The 21437-nt window shown below is 42.9% G+C and overlaps 1 non-coding gene and 1 pseudogene across 1 annotated transcript; one reads left to right on the top strand and one right to left on the bottom strand.

The window, feature by feature from the left end:
* Window positions 1–72, top strand: TRNAP-AGG (transfer RNA proline (anticodon AGG)). The gene has a single exon. It is a non-coding gene; the product is annotated as a tRNA-Pro (tRNA).
* A 2527-nt stretch (window positions 73–2599) lies between these two features.
* Window positions 2600–10050, bottom strand: LOC109760269 (uncharacterized; annotated as a pseudogene).
* Window positions 10051–21437: the final 11387 nt, after the last annotated feature.

The following is a 21437-nucleotide window of genomic DNA, read 5'->3' as shown; positions in this document are numbered from 1 at the left end:
TGGCATTTGGTCTAGTGGTATGATTCTCGCTTAGGGTGCGAGAGGTCCCGAGTTCAATTCTCGGAATGCCCCTTATTATTTTTTTTTGCCGTTTTTACACGTATAGCAGAATTTCTTTCATGTAGCTGGCGAATCAAATGTCATGAAAATCGATCTATGCGAAGTAGCATTTCTAAAAATATCCACGGATAGCATCAAGGTTCTTCAGGAGAAAATAATCTTATTCCACTGGTCTTTTCAGGCACCAGGGCATAGCAACCGACAACGTAAGTACATCCCATCAGGAAAAGACCATCTTATATATCGTCCAATGCTTCGCCTTCACCATGCCCACCACCAATGCCGTTGCCTGGGCACCAACATACATAACTAGTCAGTAGCCAATTAATATTCCGACGAAAAGCAATCGATACAAGAAGGAAGGGATTTACCATAGGACAGTTTAGATGAACCACAGCAGGGTGTGTATTTACTTATTTGTTGACTTGGAAAAAGTTACTCATTAATCATTTGGGGGACTGTATTTTAATGCTAGTGATCACCGGAAAAAACAATGGTCCCTCTGCAACATATCGACATTTAAGCGAACATGAAGATTTCATATAGTACAACAACACACCTGGAACTGGAAGAAGAAAAAAAGATTTATCATGCTCATTACCATGCCTCTCTTGTTCGGAAAGGAATGCTACAACATTATGATTTTGGCGAATGTGTGCCTTGTGCTATTTCATAAATTTCAATAGATTTTTGTGGTGTAGCATGTCTAGACAGCTACTTGTATATCTTGGGACTAATTCCTCTAAACCCTCTGTGCACATTAGATTTCGGACTTTTGCAGGTTGGTATGAATGTTTCGCCGAAAACAAGTTTTCTGGAAACCTGAAGTTTCCCGGAATTTATGTGCATACTGATAGAGGACATGATGCTCTCCTGTTACAGAAACCTGAAGCTCTGACAGTTGATGTTTCTATGATATCCGTTTCTCTGAAACCTGAAGCTGGCAGAGGGCTCACTTTTTTGAGTGCCAGTCATCATTTGCACACGCTCAGTGCGCAATAAACTCAATCATGACAACTCATCCAGAATTTGGCAGGAGTTGGAGATGAACTCACCACAAGCATCTTAATAAAAGAAATTAGCTAACTCATCCACTCCACTCATGCAAATAAAAGCTAAGTTCCCTCGGTTACTGATAACTATCTAGACTGAAAGAGAGTACGTCTTCCAACACAAACATCAGTACATGATATAAACTGGAGTCTTAAACGTCAGTGTTGGTCAAACTAAACTTGCAGACGGCGTATCCTGCTTCCATACACATACTGCGCTTAATACAGACGTATCAAAGTACATCACCACAGTCTTCAACACCTACCATCCAACTCCAGGTGTATATAGCTCAAGCAAGACCAAAACGACTAGCAAGCGAGCTCGGATCTGCAGACATTTATTTAGTCAGAAAAATGCAGTTGATGCAATGGGAAACTTCCTTATCCCAATTTCTTAGGAAGGATGCATGTGCTAAACTGCGGAGTACAACATAGCTTAAGAACAAAGGCGCACAAGCTGCTCGTTTGTAAATCGGCAGACCATATACACAAAATCCCAGAGCCAGCTTATTGCAGTTTGGAAGCAATATACACAAAAATGGGCAGACCATAACAGGTGAATCCTATCTGTTCGTGGAAACACAGCATGGTAAATACGGAGTGCTCACAAATAGAAGACCCCGGGCTTCAAACACCGACTTACAGGTTATGCAACATTCTTCTTTTGAACATCTTTGTTCAACTGAATGAATGATGTTTAGTAAGTGCTAAGTATGACAAATGATGTACTCCCTCCGTCCCAAATTACTTGTTGCTAAAATGGATGTATCTAGCACTGTGCTAGATACATCCATTTGAGCAACAAGTAATTTGCTAGATACATCCATTTGAGCAACAAGTAATTTGGGACGGAGGGAGTACTACATAAAGATGCAAGGGCGAAGGCCATTTTGTAAAATATGGAGAAATAAAACTAGCTTTCCAACCTAGTGTGTAATCTTTCTTTTCAGTCAACATTCTCAATCACACACATGGGAGTTAAACATGCATGCAGAATCAAACCATGAATTGACTATCTGTCCTAGCTAGTTTGAGAAGGCAGTCAAGCCCTATAGAACAATAATTAACTTTCTAGATAACCATGGGAGTAGAAATGTGAAGCAAGTGCGCAGTTGATGCAATGGGAATCTTTCCTATCTGCTAAATTGCAGAGTACCATATAGTTTAAGAATGAAGGCGCAAAGCTGGTTATTTGTGCTTCCCAAGAACCCTAGAGTCATCTTATTCCAGTGAAGCAAGATAAACAGAAGTACCAGACCATAACATGTGAACTCTATGCTCTTGAAAACAGAACACGGTAAATAAAGAGTACTCAAACATCAGCTTACAGGTTGTGCAACATTCCTATTTTGAACATCATCATTCAGTTCAATGAATGATGTGTAAAAACTAAGTATGACCAAAGAAGTACCATATGAAGATGCAAGCACAAAAGTCATTTTCTCTCCTTAGATATGAAGCAAAAGATAATAGCTTACCAGTTGAGATCAGATAGTTGGTTCCGATAACAGCGGTGGGAAGCTAAAGTATGGGAGGGTACATGTGCGGTTGAAGTACTTCTCCGTCTTTGTACAGACTTTGGTAATTCCATATGTCTTAACCTCCATTGAGTAGCAATCCACGTTGACATCCTCAACAGGAATACCTTCTAGAGTGCCTCGGAAGAACAAGAATCCCTCAGCTGCACCCACTGTGGAAATGGAATAGTTATGATACTGCCGAGGCAGCTGTATGACCTTCTCAAGCTTCCATTCCTGCGAATTGTTCTGCAGAGAGGTATGACAGAGGGCAAAGGATCCGAGTTGACAGACAAGAGAAAACATCTCAAGGGTTCCTTCTCGGCCCAAAACAACAGCATTTGGGCGACCCTGATGACCAAAGCTCTGGTCAGGCAGATCTCTGAGCTCTACATGGTAGCCAGTGAGAAGATTGACAGTGGAAAACCTCAAAGTGTGTGTGTCCAGCACCATCAAATGGTCACTCCATCCATAAGGCTGTGTCCAGTAGAAGCAGCCGCGCACACAGTCAAAATAGGACTTTTTCAAAGACGGGAAGATGGGAGACTCGACCATAGACCATTGCATAGTTGTGGACGGGAAGACAAAGAGGACGAGCTTTGTCTGGTATTTTGCGATGCTTATCACCTTGAAGGGCTGTTCCTCGCCATCGTCGCTGGTTGGCTGGGCGGCGAGGTCCTCAGGTATGGTTGGAAGCAGCACGTATCTGCTGGACAGGGGGTCACAGACGGCGAGGTGGAAGTCCGCGGCGTTGCACCGCTCCCGTTTGGTCCACGTGAGGCGGTCACGCGCTAGAGGCTCACCGACGTCCATGAGGATGATTACTCCGTAGCCGTCTTCGAGGTAGCCGCATACGCAATTGACGCGCGGGTGGAGGGAGATCCAATCGAGGAGGACGCGGCCGTCACGGACGTCGCGGGGCCGCCAGCAGGGCCTTTCCCCGTCGTCTTGGACGTCCGGCGGGAGGAAGTACTTGTTGGAATTTTGCTAGTAGGCCTTTGGCCCAAAGCCCAACTAAAATTCTGAAATTCTCTTGGCCCATTCATGCACACATGTGAGTGGAGTGAGTGAGACTAAAGTTTAGTCCCATCCCGGAAGTTGAGAGAGAGTTGCACCTCTTTATAAGGTGAACTCTTCTACCACTTGTATGAGCATGAGAAGAGGAGACCTACACGCGCGCTCCTCCTCCTCGCTCGCCGCGCCGCGCCGCGACTTGAGATTGAGCCGAGCCGAGGACAAAGCTACCCTAGCCGCGGCTTCGTATGGTTTCTCACCGCCGTTCCAGATCATTGCGCCGCCAAGCAAGTCTTCTCCATCCCTCCTTTCGGCGTGCACCGGGAGAAGGGACAGCAGGCCTCCAGAACCCCGCCTCTCGTGATCCTGTACGGAAGAGGGGCGATTAGGTTTTTGGGGAGCGCACTCGCGCGACTGCTGACAGCGACGACTTCGCGAACGACGACTTCTTCCTCGACCTCGGCAACCTCATCCTCGACGACATGGGCGACAACGCCAACGCCGGCGGTGCTGCTCCCGCTGCACCGTATGTGATTCTATCCTTTATGTTCGAGATCGTGGTAGAATTCATGTTTCTAGTATGTGCCCTTGATGTGGTCTGTTCATCTACTATGCTAGTTCACATGATTAGTTTAATCTCTACTATTGCTGTCATGATCTATTTCCTATTTATTCGGATTAAATCTCGTAGTAATTTGTTCATATTTCCAACAATCCAAAAACCTGATTATAGGCAATTTACTCCGAGTGGTTTTGCTGCGCATCTGAAGCCGCCTGCCTTTAAGAGGGCGCAATATAAGAGGTGGCGCACGAGAGCAGTCTACTGGTTTCAGACCATGGGCTGCTATGACGCCACCAAGGGAAAGCCTGAGGGCGATCTTAATCCAGCACAGCTGGAAGCTTTTGAGGAGATCGATACCCTCTTTAAAGGCGCTCTTCTGAGTGTTCTTGATGACTCCATTGTGGATTCGTATATGTCGTTTGACAATGGCAAGGATATGTGGGCTGCGCTCGAGGCCAAGTTTGGTGCCTCGGACGCCGGCAGCGAGTTGTACGTCATGGAGCAATTCTATGACTACAAGATGACTGATGAGCGCCCTGTTGTACAGCAGGTTCATGAGATACAGTCGCTCGCAAAAGAACTTGAGTACTTGAAGTGTGTGTTGCCGGACAAATTTGTTGCCGGAGGCATCATTGCCAAGCTTCCACCTTCGTGGAACAATTTTGCTACTTCCCTGAAACACAAGAGACAGGAGTTTTCCGTTGTAGATCTCATTGGTACTCTTGATGTTGAAGAGAAGGCGAGAGCAAAGGACACACGTGCTCGAGTTGCTGAGGGAGGTTCTAGTGCCCACATGGTACAGAAGAAGAACTTCCAGCCCAACAAGTTCAAAAACAACAAGAACAAAACTCAGGACAAAGGCAAGTTTGATACAAAGAACAAGCCATCACATTCTACCAACTTCAAGAAGAATTCTCATAAGAAGGGGAAGGGACTTTGCCATGTCTGCGGTGATCCTAATCACTGGGCTCCGAAGTGTCCTAACCGCATTGAGGAGCGCGAACATGAGAAGAGCGGCAAGTCCGCTAATGTTGTCATCGGTGATACTGATATGAAGGAATCAGGGTACGGTATTTTTCCTATCATACTTTCAGTATTCCAAACCCCTGATTGGTTAATTGACACCGGTGCCAATGTACATGTTTGTGCTGACGCCTCCATGTTTTCTTCTTACCAGGCCACTGGGGCTTCTCCCGTGCTGATGGGGAACGGGTCACATGCCATCGTTCGAGGTGTAGGTACGGTCGATCTGAAGTTTACTTCGGGGAAGACCGTGCGTCTGAAGAACGTTCATCATGTGCCGTCCATCAATAAAAATCTCGTTAGCGGTTCCCGTTTATGTCGAGATGGTTTTAAGTTGGTTTTTGAATCCAATAAAGTTGTAATTTCTAAGTATGGACAATTTGTTGGAAAAGGCTATGAGAGCGGAGGCTTGTTCCGCCTGTTTTTGTCAGATATTTGCACTAAAGTTATTAATAATGTTTGCCACATCAATAAGTCTGATATTTGGCATTCACGACTTTGTCACATTAACTTTGGTTGCATGACGCGGCTAGCCAATATGAATTTAATTCGGAAAATCTCTACTGTCAAAGGCTCTAAGTGCCAAGTATGTGTGCAAGCTAAGCAACCTCGCAAGTCCCATAAGACTGCAGAGGCAAGAGACTTGGCGCCACTAGAGCTTATACATTCTGATCTTTGTGAGATGAATGGCGTGTTGACAAAAGGTGGAAAGAGATACTTCATGACGTTGATTGATGACTCCACTAGATATTGTTATGTGTATCTTCTGAAATCAAAAGTGAGGCTTTGACTTTCTTCAAAAACAATAAAGCTGAGGCAGAGAACCAACTTGATCGAAAAATTAAACGGCTTAGGTCCGATCGTGGTGGAGAGTATTTTTCCAATGAATTTGATCTGTTTTGTGCGGAACATGGTATAATCCATGAGAGGACGCCTCCCTACTCACCCCAGTCAAATGGGGTAGCCGAAAGAAAGAACCGAACTCTAACTGATATGGTTAACACCATGTTAGATACTTCGGGTCTATCCAAGGAATGGTGGGGGAGGCGCTAATGACTGCGTGTCATGTCCTAAACCGAGTTCCCACAAAGCATAAGACCATGACTCCATTTGAGGAATGGGAAAGGAAAATGTTGAAACTCTCTTACCTACGTACTTGGAGTTGTTTGGCGAAAGTCAATATACCAATTCCCAAGAAGCGCAAGTTTGGACCAAAAACCGTGGATTGTGTTCTTCTGGGCTATGCTTTTCATAGCATCGGCTATAGATTTTTGATAATAAAATCTGAGGTATCTGACATGCATGTTGGCACGATTATGGAGTCTAATGATGCAACTTTCTTTGAGGACATATTTCCTATGAAGGATATGTCGAGTTCATCAAATCAGGAGATACCTACTCCATCTAGTGAGGAATTTGATGTAATTCCTGAACCCACTATTGCAATGGAACACGTTGAGAATCCTGTTGAGGGTGACAATGGAACTCCTGTGAGGAGTAAGAGACAGAGGACTGCAAAGTCCTTTGGTGATGATTTCATTGTGTACCTCGTGGATGACACACCCAGGACTATTTTAGAAGCCTATGCATCTCCTGATGCTGACTACTAGAAGGAAGCTGTACGTAGCGAGATGGATTCCATCTTAGCTAACGGTACCTGGGAGATCACTGACCGTCCTTATGGGAGCAAACCTGTAGGATGTAAGTGGGTGTTCAAGAAGAAGCTTAGACCTGATGGTACGATTGAAAAGTACAAGTCATGGCTTGTGGCCAAGGGTTATACCCAGAAAGAAGGTGAAGACTTCTTTGATACTTACTCACCCGTGGCTAGACTGACCGCAATTCGGGTGCTACTATCACTGGCTGCCTCACATGGTCTTCTCGTTCATCAAATGGACGTTAAGACAACTTTCCTCAATGGAGAGTTGAAGGAGGAAATTTACATGGATCAGCCAGATGGTTTTGTAGTACCTGGTCAGGAAGGAAAGGTGTGCAAGTTATTAAAGTCTTTATATGGCCTTAAACAAGCTCCTAAAGAGTGGCATGAGAAGTTCGAAGAACATTAACTGCTGCCGGCTTTGTAGTAAACGATGGCGACAAGTGCGTGTACTATCGCTATGGTGGGGGCGAAGGAGTTATTCTTTGTCTGTATGTCGACGACATATTGATCTTTGGAACCAAACTTGATTTAATCAAGGAGGTTAAGGATTTCTTATCTCGCTGTTTTGAGGTGAAGGATCTAGGAGTAGCTGATGTTATCTTAAACATCAAGCTGTTGAGAGATGAGAATGGTGGGATCACACTGCTTCAGTCTCACTATGTGGAAAAGGTCTTGAGTCGTTTTGGGTATAGCGACTGCACACCTTCTCCAACTCCATATGATGCTAGTGTGTTGCTTCAAAAGAATCGACGGATTCCTAGAGATCAACTAAGGTATTCTCAGATTATTGGCTCGCTTATGTATTTGGCGAGTGTCACGAGGCCTGACATCTCGTTTGCTGTTAGCAAGCTGAGTCGGTTTGTGTCAAAACGGGGAGATGATCATTGGCATGCGCTTGAGAGAGTTATGCGCTATTTGAAAGGCACCACGAGCTATGGGATTCACTACACCGGGTATCCAAGGGTACTGGAGGGTTATAGTGACTCAAATTGGATATCTGATGCTGATGAGATTAAGGCAACAAGTGGTTACGTTTTTACACTTGATGGTGGCGCTGTTTCTTGGAAGTCTTGCAAGCAGACCATCTTAACGAGGTCAACTATGGAAGCAGAACTCACAGCATTAGACACTGCCACTGTTGAAGCAGAGTGGCTTCGTGAGCTCTTGATGGACTTACCTATGGTTGAAAAACCAATACCCCCTATCCCGATGAACTGTGATAATCAAACTGTGATTGTCAAGATAAACAGTTCTAAGGACAATATGAAGTCCTCAAGGCATGTGAAGAGGAGACTGAAATCTGTTAGAAAATTGAGGAACTCCGGAGTTATTATGTTGGATTATATCCAAACGTCAAAAAATTTGGCAGATCCCTTCACAAAGGGTCTATCATGTAATGTGATAGATAATGCATGGATGGAGATGGGTCTGAGACCCACCGCATGAGTTGTCCATAGTGGTAACCCACTCTATGTGATCGGAGATCCCGTCAAGTAGAAGTGGGAGACAAGTTGTTGGTCAGCTGGGAGGAGAGTATCCCTATATTACCTATCCCACTCCGTGAAGATGCAATACTTTCCTGATCTGCATGTCAGGTTGATACTTATCTTAATGTGTTCCAAGTGGCTTATTCGGGTAAGCAGAGATGTTGTCCTGCAGAACATCTTCTGAGGAATACACCTATATGAATTTGACTGTTAACGTCGCAGTCTGTGAGAATTGGGTGTTCTCTAATAAATTCATGAAAAGGCCCTGGAGTATGACGTATACGCTCCACCCGCGGGGAAGCCTTGCGGCAGCCCAGTATCGGTCAAGAATTTGTGTGAAACTAGTCTCGCAGAAAACTTGTAGTTCAAGGCATAGTCCACTATTCAAGTTGTGATCTAGTGTAGCATAAATCTCTAAGTGGAAGTTTAACTTCACAGTCTCCACTAAGCACCGGTATATAAACAATGTTTTGGAACTAAATGATGAGATGTGCCAATGAGACTTTGTGGGGGATTGTTGGAATTTTGCTAGCAGGGCTTTGGCCCAAAGCCCAACTAAAATTCTGAAATTCTCTTGGCCCATTCATGCACACATGTGAGTGGAGTGAGTGAGACTAAAGTTTAGTCCCACCCCGGAAGTTGAGAGAGAGTTGTACCTCTTTATAAGGTGAGCTCTTCTACCACTTGTATGAGCATGAGAAGAGGAGACCTACACGCGCGCTCCTCGGGGTTGAGCCGAGCCGAGGACAGAGCTATGTACGCTGTCTATATTTTTGCTGCTCGGGAAAAATTAATGAGTCACTACCCGGCCCGCACTATATAGTCAGGCGGGCGTCTACCCTAGCCGCGGCTTCGTATGGTTTCTCACCGCCGTTCCAGATCATTGCGCCGCCAAGCAAGTCTTCTCCATCCCTCCTTTTGGCGTGCACCGGGAGAAGGGATAGCAGGCCTCCGGAACCCCGCCTCTCGTGATCCTGTACGGGAGAGGGGCGATCAGGTTTTTGGGGAGCGCACTCGCGCGACTGCTGGCAGCGACGACTTCGCGAACGACGACTTCTTCCCAGACCTCGGCAACCTCATCCTCAACGACATGGGCGACAACGTCAACGCCGGCGGTGCCGCTCCCGCTGAACCGTATGTGATTCTATCCTTTATGTTCGAGATCGTGGTAGAATTCATGTTTCTAGTATGTACCCTTGATATGATCTGTTCATCTACTATGCTAGTTCACATGATTAATTTAATCTCTACTATTGCTGTCATGATCTATTTCCTATTTATTCGAATTAAATCTCGTAGTAATTTCCTCATATTTCCAACAGTACTCCGAGATAGAAGAATCGACGGACGGGACGAAGCAGGAGGCAGAAGAAACGACGGCCGGGACGAAGGAGAAATCGGCGGCGCAGGGGCCGAGGGCGCCCGCGAGCGGGGCGGAGGGGTGCGGCGCCTGGGCGGGGTGGAATCCGGCCGCGTCCATGAAGCCGAGGAGGGGAGGCTGGTGCATCGCGCGGAAGCGGCGGCGGAAAGAGCGGCCTTTGATGACGCTGCGGAAGGAGGTGTAGGAGGCGGAGGCGCGGGCGACCGCGTCCGGGGTGGGCAAGCGGAGGAGGATCTCCTCCATGAGCTAGTCGGGGACGGGGATGGAGTCCGCCGGCGGCGGCGGCGGGTCCATGGCCGCGGGAGTGGAGAAAGGGGATCGAGGGTTTGGGTCGGGGATAGTGGGAAGGAGCGACCAATGACTCTGGAGATTGGGAGCGAGAAAAGCTCTCTACGAAGCCATTTAGCGAACAGCTCTGTACGACTTCATATATTCGAAATTTGTAGCTTTATTAAGCTTGAAAAACGTTTGAAAATCAAATTGTAGTGCAAAACTAATCACAAATTAAAATTTTATCAGGACAACTCTTCATTTGTGGGCTAGATAAAAGAAGGGGGAAAAAATCCATGTATACCTCACAAAATAAACACCCGCCAAGACCTGCAAGCCATTTATTATTTCCATCCCGCTCCAAATGGTTTTCTAGTTGTTGCTTTTGCCATGACGGGGAAAGACCAGGAGGAGTATGGAAATAATGATTTTCAGAGAAATGTTCAGTGTGATGGGAGGACACTTTATGGGCATACTACCTCTTGCAGGGATGCTTTGGTGAAACCAATCCAATGGGATGCAATGCCAGAACTTTTGTCTGCAAGGTAGCAACAACACTACAACAGCCACATCAGCAGATGTGCATCATAAGAAGGGCGATAGAGACCATCTTTTGGACAAGCTTCGAAGATGTTCCCGACGACTGCTTTTATACTTCGTCGCATACCCCCAGACACATGGCAAGATGCCGATGAGATTGTTCAAATGTGGATAGTAGAAGGCATCATCAACAAAGTTCAGTCGCATCATGGAAAGACTCTGGAGGAGGTAGGGGACGACTATATGAAGGGATTGGTCTTGAGATGCCTTGTTTAGTTGGAGGAGAGGAAACTTCGCGGTGGCATATTGGTAGTCAGAGTTCACAGAAGTCTCCTAGTGTTCATGCAGTCAAAGATTGTCGATGTTGGCTTCATGGAGATTATCAACAATGTTCTATATGATGTGCTTGTGTCGCCATCGGTGCACCGCATCTCTATCGAGAGCGGTTGTAGATCAATGTATACCACCTACCAAAAATTCATGAAGTTGCATTCCTTCATATGTCATGTCGATGAGAAGAAGTTGAAGATCAGTTGAGGTGGGCAAAGAAGAAGAGTCTTCATCATGATATCAAGTTTCTGTGCTGGTCAAAGTTCCTTTGTGTAGTCTCCTTGAAGGGGTCGAAGCTCAAGGTGCCGTCAGATGGGCTTGGTGACACGATACAACTGCGATATCAATGTGCCGACTCCCCTAACCTACACATTCTCCCATCCAGCATCGTCAAGCTATTCAACTTGCATATGCTCGACATAAGCAATACCCAGGTAGAGGAGATTCAGTAGGATTTCTGAAAGATCGAGACTCTTCGGCACGTGCTCGCAAAAACACTAGCACTTCCTGCAATGTCCATGCCACTAGGTGTCGAAGAACAATAAGATGATGATGATGAGGTTGGTAGTGAGCTACATACGCTTCATGGCATAAAGCCTGCCTCGTCGGGATCATGAGAGTGGAATCTATTGGATAACAAGATGAAAAGAAGTATACTGTCATTTAGATGCACAACTTCCAGTATGTGAAACATGGAGGATGTGTGTTCGAGGCTGCTCTCTTGTACATGTATCTCCTTGGCCACCCGAGTCCGCAAGGTGATGAGATTCCTTCATGCATCTTCACCTACCCAAGACTTCAGAGTCTTGAGATTTTGGAGCTAAACGGAAACGTGAAGTGGCATGACATTCTAGCGGCAAATCTTCTTCACAAGGTCTGACCAAACCTCGTGCAACTCAAAAGGCAAGATACCAATGGGGTACCTAAAATCATCAAACAAAAACTAGGAACGAATTTAAAAGATGGTTAGAATATGCAGGTTCCTTCCCTCCTCAAAGCTCATGAAAATTACTCTTTCCTACTTATGGCTTAATTTGTGCTTTCTTGAATTCATCATGGGAGACAAGACTCGTGCAAACCTGACCGCAAAGGGCTCAAGCTGCATGTGGCGTGATTTTGTACGCTTTCCTTCCGTTTTCTCTTTCAAATGTTCTCTAGTTAAACGATATGTATTTAACTTGATTGTTTCTAGACTTGTTTGTTTTGAAGTGAATCTCTATCCATCCATCACGTGTTTTTGTACATGAATTTTTTACGTATGTGAAATGTGAAAGAAGAAAATGAGTGCATTTGCATTCAAATGCCTTCTTGGGTTAAGGTCCCTTGATTATTTCATATGAGCATGTTGTAGTCAAAGAGACATCAATTCCTTCACTACATGCTTTCGACCGTAGGTTCATGTGTTTCTTGTACAAAGACTAAGGGAGATGTGCAAGTTTCTTTAACTATGATGTGGTCCATACAAATACTTTCATAAGCAATACATGCCTATTATGCTATGTAGTACACATTACGGATATATTGTCATGGGTTAGTTTCTTGAGTTGTGATCATCAAAGCATTTATTGGTATACGATGCATATAACCAATTCTTCATGATTCATACAAATGATTTAGTATAAAACCGATGCAAACAAACATCAACTCAAACACCATACCAGCAGACACATAAATTCCAAAAATGCACATGCAACATTCTTTTTCATGTCTTACTCATGCAGTCAAGGGTCATGTCAGGCCCTTAAGTTCAAAACCTAGAAAAGCAGTTTCTCAGTAACTGCCTACAAGACTGTAAACCTTTCAAACAAAATACCACCTTCATAACGGCGAAAAAAATGTTCTACACCTCAAGTTCAACAAACACCATATGTCTATATTGACCCTTCAAGTGACTCGGGATCTTGCATGCGCCATGTAGTCTACCTTTTCAGTAGTAGGTTGAAGATTGTTTGGGCCATTTATGCTGACTTTGGTTATACTCTCGTGTACATGTTCCCCTTATTTTTATGCATGTCCTTAGGGCATCTCCAGCAATGTCATGTCATCATCCGCTAGCTCCGACCACAACATCTAAATCTTATATGGAACGTAATAAATAGGAGAGAGATAATTTACTGTTGGTAAAACTTCATACTACAGATTTAGGCAAGCCTTGAAAAAATAGTTGAGATGAGAATAATCTATACCTTAGTAAATGGCTGTACAAGCTTCTTACCGAGGACGATGTCTTGCAAACCCTCTTGGGCCAAAAGAATTTTGGCCCAAAAGTTGTGTCTCAGGCAAGTTGGAAGCCTGGGAGCTCACATTTTTGGCAGGACTATTGCCGCAAGAGACATATTTTTTTCTTCAGTTCCTTCGTCATCAAGGAAGGCTCCGAGATTAGCTTCTAGGAGGACAAGTGGTTGGGAAACGCTACTCTCCTGGAATAGTATCCAGCCTTGTGTCTCATTGCACATGATGAGAATAATACTCTTGCGCAAGTTCTAAGCTCCTCCAAGATCTTTCTTTTAGGCGGGATTTTCTTGGCCCTCTATCTTGTGTCATGGCACCATCCTCTAGTCCATTTGGATTCAATCCACCCTACATGAGAATGGGTTGGATTTCACTGGAACCTAACTCAAAATGGGTCTGTCATCGGCGCTCTCGCACTCGGAGATTCTAGTGGGAAATAATAATAAATTGAGAAGTCAAAGATATGACTAAATATAGGATTTTTGTGTGCTACCTACGCATGGGGTTCTGCTAACAAAGGACTACCTCACGCTTTGTAACTGGTATGGATGCAAGAAGTATTGTTTTTGTGCTCATGATGAGACAATTAAACGCCTTTTCTTCCTGTGTAATTTTGTGTGTTCTACACGATCAATGATCCAACTAATGTCCAATTTGTATTTGCCAAGAAGTGTTGCCAATCTATATGGTCACTGACTTATGACATACCTAACAAGTTTAGTATGCTAATAAGGATGGGAGTGTCTGACTTATTCTGGTCACTTTGGATATATAGAAATGATATGCTTTTTATTAGTAAAATTTCATCTTCCTTGCATGTTATGTACCGATGTACTCATTGGCTTCGTAAATGGTCTACACTATACCTAATGGAGTACCGGCCGCTGTTCACAAGATGTGTACACGGTTGGAGCAGGTGCCAGGGATGCTTTTACACCCACATGGGTGGCAGCATATCTATGGATATGACCTCCACCCTCCTCGACATAGCCATAGTTTCAATCATATTAGACTTTACTATTGCCAACTGTCCTTTTATATTGTGCGTCCTTCAAAACACACACACACACACACACAAGAAGTACGTCCACAAATAGCAAAGTCATACAAGACCAAAGCTATGTGTAGGCGAGAAAAAAATGATTATGAATTAATAAAACGCCCTTCTTCGAGAAAAAAAGGGTACAATAAGTTTATGCCAACGTTCTGTTAATCAGCTACGCCGTGTAAATTATTGCTAAGTTAGAATCGAAGCAAAAATGGAGTTATGTTTCTTTTGTAACTTACAGGAAAACTCTTGGCATAAGTTGTGTTTCTCACTTAATCAGAACATAATTTTAGACACATGTATAATTAAGTTCTTGGTATAATTTTGGCTGCGTGCATCTTAAATATGCAAAGGCCGGGGTGTAATGCTTAAACCTTTTAAGTAAATAAAGCTCCCTTTATCGAAAAAAGTAGCCGGTATAACATTTGTGAAATAACCTATTGTATAACAGGATTTTTTTTTTGGTAATCTCAGACTTGACAGAAGCCTGTGGTGGCCTGAGCTTCACGTGTTGCATTACATTCATATGCATGCGTGGCCATGAGTGTCAGGCGAGTGAGTGCCATGTATAGTGTGCATCACTAATCGTTTTTATTTACTTCCATCTGCAAATGTGTGGCCCCCTTTGCTGCAAGTACTATATCACCACGTGCGTGAACCCTGGAGGAGTAGACGTTGATCCACTTGTTGTTGCCCCATTCCGCTCACGTACCATTCGTCAAATAGTTGGTATGCATGCGATTCATCGAAGATTTTTTCTTGATTTTTAAGTACCTTTTTATTCATGGGATAACAACGTTAATCATTTACCGGAAGATGAGGAGGATGTTTATGATATTTTGGGAAATAGACTAGTCTATGAGCTGCGGTATTCGATCGCCTCCCAGTTATCATAGTTCACTCTTACAAAATCGTGTTCCAAGGAACAAGATTCATGGAAGACGGCTGCCACAATCTGGTGGTTTGGTTATCGTTCTTGATAGTATCAACTACCTGTAGATTATCAGAACCGATGACAGTTCTGTCGCATCCACTTGTTTAATGGAGAAATGGTGTGAATGGGCACCAATAAGGAGCTAATTGATCGGGACAAGTGACTGGTTTTTGGAGAGAGCTGGTCAGCTAGCTAACTCCTCCAACATCAGTGCAACAGTCCCTGGTTAAGGGGAACATGCCAATGGTCCTCGCCGATTATTATCATCCCACTCTCTCTCTCTCTCTCTCTCTCTCTCTCTCTCTCTCTCTCACTCACTCACACACGTGCGCGCACACACACACGCGCGCGCACGCACACACACACACGGAGAACCAACTGGTCCACTCCAACTAACCGGTACATTTGTGTGTGTGGTACATGGTGGTTGGAACCAGGGCACACGGCAATGATGATGAACATGATTATCATAGCAAGTGGATGAAGTTATAGATCCGATCGAGTGCTTGAGCCATGCAGAGAATAGTGGCCGGGATGAGTTCACCGTGGGTGGCCTAAATTCCGATACAACTTGGAGGGAGGTGTGGCTGGCTCGAAACGAGGAGACATGGAAGGCCTTTGCAAGGACATGACATAAAATTGGCACGGGGTAGTGGCCGTGGTGTGCACCGCCTGTATGGCCGATGTATGTGTCGGTCGACTTGTTTTATTTCATGGAAAGCAAAGCCCATGTTAGATGAAAATAAGTGCACATTTCTGGGGAGACAAAACTCCATTTCATTCAAAATTAATGTATGTAATATTCGCAGTGAGTTTTATGTTGATGCAAACGAACTCATATTATAGTGGAAGCAATTATCCAGGCGATGGAAACGAAATGTTGTTGTACGTGTTATTATTATTTTTGCGTTTGACACAAACTTTCCTATTAGGTTCAAAAGTTACAGTGACATGGAAGCACTCTAGTCCACAAAAAGATTTGTGTCAGATCCCACCAATCTATTAACAAATTTGAATTTAAGAACAATGATGCAAAACTTGATTTATCTTACTATAAATCAATGCATAATATAAGGTTCCACTTACCAAAAGTTAAGCAAGGATGTCAATATTATATTAGGAACTCAGCTTTGACTCTTGTATTTCTCAATGTCTAATAGTGTTTTATCGTAAATCAACTCAAGGTCGGCCAAGTAAAACAACTGCATGATTTTTTGCTTTGTCCACACATCTTCCTTGTACAACACATAAGCGTAAGTTCACAACTTATCATTTAAGGAAAAGGGAGAATAAACATAAGACCTAAAGTTAACTTGTCTGAACTTGTTTTCCATTAGTATAGTGCCTGTGAAAACTTTGAGGTTCAAAGAGCGTGCGTGGACGCTGCCATGATTTTTTTTTTGAAACAAAAGGATGTTCCAGACGATAAGAAACCCAAACACAGGGTCCATGTCTTACTGGTGTGCTTTGTTGGACATTTTCAGATGAAGCGGATTAGTAAAGAATATCCATGTAATATTTCACAAAAAATTATAGTACATCATGCACATTGCATCTATTTGTGTTGAGGAAAATGGTTAGAGGTTTGTTAGCTTACAGATTTAGATACCAGAAGGTTTGATCCAGTATATCAAATATAAGTTTGGATAATACACCTGAATATTTAGTAGCCGGCCGATGACTGACAATGTTTGTAACACTTCCTTGGACGGCTGCACAGTCTCCTAGGAAGATCAGCTAGTACCTCAAAACGTGACAACTGGAAAACACAAGATCAACACGCTTAGTTTGACTAGGCCGAAATTGTGTATGATATGCCTAACTCTCTCCTGTTCGTGGACATAGTGTAGAACCGAAGCAGTCTTGGCAATGTAGGTAAAATGTAGGACTTTTGCAGAATTCCAATATTATGTATATTCATACAATCAATCAACACGGTATCACTAATTGCATATTGTCGTTTTAGTCATAATGAACCTTGTCTGAACAATCATAATCCGAGTCCTCATTTCAGTCTCGCTGCATCACCCAAATCACAGTTGGTATGGACATATGGCGTGTATTCATCAGAAGGTACCATAAAAGAGCACTATATAAAGGAGTACAAAGGAGATGATATCACCTTTTTACCATCTATTCTGAAAAATAGCCACCAAAGTGATCAAGAAAAATGCTAGAATAAGTGATAAACTAAGAAAAAATAAACATATTATTAGGGTAGGTTCACTGAGGTTATGTGAACGTTCATTAATCGGGGATGCCCTTTAGGATTATTGTTGAGTTAGAAAGAGAAGCGAAAATGATGTTATTTGTCTTCAAACTAAAAGATAATCTCTTAGCCTGAGTTGTGTTTCTCTCTTAACCATAATATAATATAATGTGAGACACAGCCTACCTTATCCGTTAATTGATCGATGTAACATTTGTAAAAGAACAACCTACCATATGACATGCTTTTATTGTCATCTTAGATGCCGTGGAATCTTAACACACGTCACACACTGCACATCGATCGATGTTCGGACGTGGTTAATTAGTCATAGGACCAGTCGCTAGTGGTGGCCTGAGCTTCACGTGCCTCATTGCGCTGCCGCCACTGCTCAGTGTTTAAGAGCAAGCACAATAGTAGGCTTATAATCCGCCTACATGGTATATTTGTCTATAGAAAGGAGAGAGACATTGAAAAATGGTTAGAGTGGGTTCCAAGAGCCTAACTATATGCGCATTCCTAAACAAAAGTTATAAATACAATAAAAGAGAGAGAAGGAAAAAAATAGTAGTCTAATAACCAAACTTATTGCACGAGTGACCACACATACTCATCCCGGCAAGTGACTGATTTCCTTAGCGAGAGAGCTGGTCAGCTAGCTAGCTGCTCCAACATAACTGCAACAGTCCCTGATTAAAGGAAACAGGCCATGGTCCTCGCCGACTATTCCCATCCTATACTATTTCAGATCTAAAACATAAATAATAGCTCATCTCTCTCTTGCTTTCTTAAACAAATGTAGATACTTATATAGACACAAGAGCAATCAACCCTATGAACACACGTACATACACCTTCCCACATGAACACCTCTGAGAGGCTGAGCCAATAAATCTTGAGATTGATGAAATCATCACAATTACAATAGCCTCATAGTCGATGGAAACATCAGCCCCATTGAATGATTGTCGTAAAATATCTTTGAGTAAATCCAAGAAAATGTGAGCACCCCTACTAAGTCTAGAACTTGAACTCGAGTGGGATATACCACCACAAGATGCCTAACCATCTGAGATTAGTGCTCTCTCTCTCTCTCTCTCTCTCTCTCTCTCTCTCTCTCTCTCACACACACACACACACACACACACACACACACACACACACACACACACACACAACCAACGAGTCCACTCCATATTTTGAGGAGGTTTAAAGAACGCGACAATACACATTTTTGGTTGGGGTATACAGTGGTTGGACTCAGGGCACATGACAATGTCGATGAACATGATTATGACAGCGAGTGGATGAAGTTGTGGATCCGGTCAGAGCACTCGAGCCCTAGAAGGTGTAGTGGCCGGGACAAGTCCCTCGTGGATAGCACACAACCCGGTAAAACTAGGAGGGTGGTGTCGATGGCTCGAAAGGAAGCGATGTGGAAGGCCTTTGCAAGAAAATGACATAAAATCTTGGAAATAAAAACTCACGTTAGATGAAAACAACTGGACATTTCTTCAGAGACAAAACCCAATTTCATTTGAAATTAATGTATGTAGTCTTCATATTGATTATCTTTATGTTGATTTAAGAAAACTCATAGTTTAATGGAAGCAATTATCTAGTCTATGTACGCAAAATGTTGTTGTATGTGTTAAAAAGACTTCATTCAACACAAAATTTCCTACTCCCTCCGATCCATATTAATTGATGTTGCTTTGTTACTCCCTCCATCTCAGTTTACAAGGCTTGCACGTGTATCTTGGTCGTCAATTTAACTTATATAAAATAAATTGTTTAACGTAAAAAATATATCATTAGAAAATAGAATATCTAAAGTTGCTAATGATATATTTTTTGTAATGTATGCCTATTATTAAGTTGGTCAAATTAACGACCTAGGTACACGTGCAAGACTTATAAACTGAGATGGAGGGAGTACAATTTTAAAATGAAGTTGTACTAAAGCATCGTCAATTAATAAGTTGCCATCAAAGCATATTCTTTAGCCCACAAAATGATTTGTGTCAATTGCTACCAATCTCTTAACAAATTTTCTTCATGCCAAGTTAAATTGCATGCAAGAAATAAAAATAAATAAAAGAGTTAATCTAGATATTTATTTGGAAGATCCAAATCGTTTTGATTCTTAGAAGCCTACGATACTTTCCTTAAATATAAGGTATGAGTGGTGCATTGACTGAAACCACTACGGAAAAATTCTTTTATGCAAGTGCCTAAGTGCTTAAAAAAATACTCGGTATCAAGATAAAACTCAGCAAAGTCCAAGCTTAGCGGAGTGCTCAAAATGAAAAAACAACTTGGAAAAAGTGGGGCACTCAGCAAAGCCAACCATTGCTGGGTGTCATATGGACGACAGTTAGCAAACCATGTGACACGTGTCCATCACTGTTGTGGTTGATGGGAGGGTGACAACTTGGTTAACTTGGTTGATGAGAGTGCATTTCTAAGCATTTATTAGATATAATTGAAATTTGAACTGCAAGTGCATGAAGAAGTTGGCCGCTGATTTCCATCCTATTCTATTTCAAATCTACAAAATAAACAATACTCTCTCTCACCTCTCTTTCCTTCTCTCACTCTCTATCTCTTTCTCTCTCACCCTCTACACACACATCAAATTTCGAGCAGGCGCGAACAAATTGAGTTTGGGCCACACAATCTTTTTAAATCTGGGCACACGAGAATGGCAATGAGCAGGATTATGATGGTGAGTGGGCGAAGTTAAATATCTGATGGTATTGCTCTCACCATGTGGGATATGGTGGCCAAGACAAGTTCAACGGGGATAGTACGCGGTCTAATATGGCTAGAGGGCGATGTTGCTGGATCAGAAGAAGGCAAAGTGGCAACGCCTTGGCAAAGGAGATGGCATGGAATCGACATGACCGAGTCATGAATTTTGCAGGCACCGCCATGTCTGTTGCATGTGTTTGTCATCCAGATGTATCCTATATATACCTCAGAGAGTCATCCCCACTAACTTATTATCTCAGATTCTAAATATGGAAGCATGCCACCTCACCATACCATCATGGATTGGATAAGGCCCACCTCAACATGCCATCATGGATGAGAAGGGACCCACCAAAATATTCAACCATCTATGAGAAAATGTTTACAACTATACATAATCAAATATAATAAGTCATATTTTTATTTGGTTCTCATGTTATTAACCCAAATTTTCATCAACCAATTCCTGCAACAATGCGCAGGGTATCCTCTAGTTTCATGAAAAGCAAAGTTTAGTTAGGATAAAGTATGCAATCTTCAAAAGGACTTCTTATATGATGATGCAAATAAACTCCTATTCGAATGATTGAAATTGTTTGGCCGATGGATACAAAAATATTGTTGTACGTCTCAGGAAAAGATTATAGTCACAACCTTCTGTTCGGTCCAAAAAGAAATTATGGTTGACATGAACGCAAATTCTCTAGATCAAGAAATATGTTTGTGTTGCCTTAGAAGCAAAACAAACCATTACATTGACATGATTTGTGCGAGATCCAAAGTTTTAAATAGCGCTCTAAGCCTCCTAGCAGCGGACCTCTTCTAAATGCTATAGCGTGCTATAGCGCACTATTTAAAATGTTTGCTCATGTGTTTGGGCAAAAGACTCTTAGCGCAGGACCTCTTCTAAACAGCTATAGCGCGCTATTTAAAACCGTGGTGAGATCCCAGCCAATAGGCAGGGGCAGAGACAGGCCCCAGGGTTATAATCAAAAGATAAAAAAGGTACAACTCCAAAAGAATTTTCTTCATATTAAATTGAATTGAAGCCATGAAAATAAATAATTTTGAAATAATAAATAACTATACTGTGCTAGATCAAAAAATATCTTACCTGGCGCGCATACACAATCCCCATAACTACAGATGGGCGACTGCCCCACCTGTCTGCTCAAATTCTGATCTAATTTAGAATGTGCTTTAGTAGACAATATTTATATGCACGAATAGGCAGGGGCAGAGACAGGCCCCAGGGTTGTGGTGACGGTGCACCTGGTCCATTTTGCACTGTTTTGCACTTGGTATGATGCATCTCTAGGCTCTCTAGCTATATATACCCCATAACCAACACATATGTAATGCAT

The sequence above is a fragment of the Aegilops tauschii genome, chromosome 7 (genome assembly GCF_002575655.3).
Source record: "Aegilops tauschii subsp. strangulata cultivar AL8/78 chromosome 7, Aet v6.0, whole genome shotgun sequence".
NCBI classification, from domain to species: domain Eukaryota; kingdom Viridiplantae; phylum Streptophyta; class Magnoliopsida; order Poales; family Poaceae; genus Aegilops; species Aegilops tauschii.
This window is presented reverse-complemented; position numbering and strand designations above follow the sequence as displayed.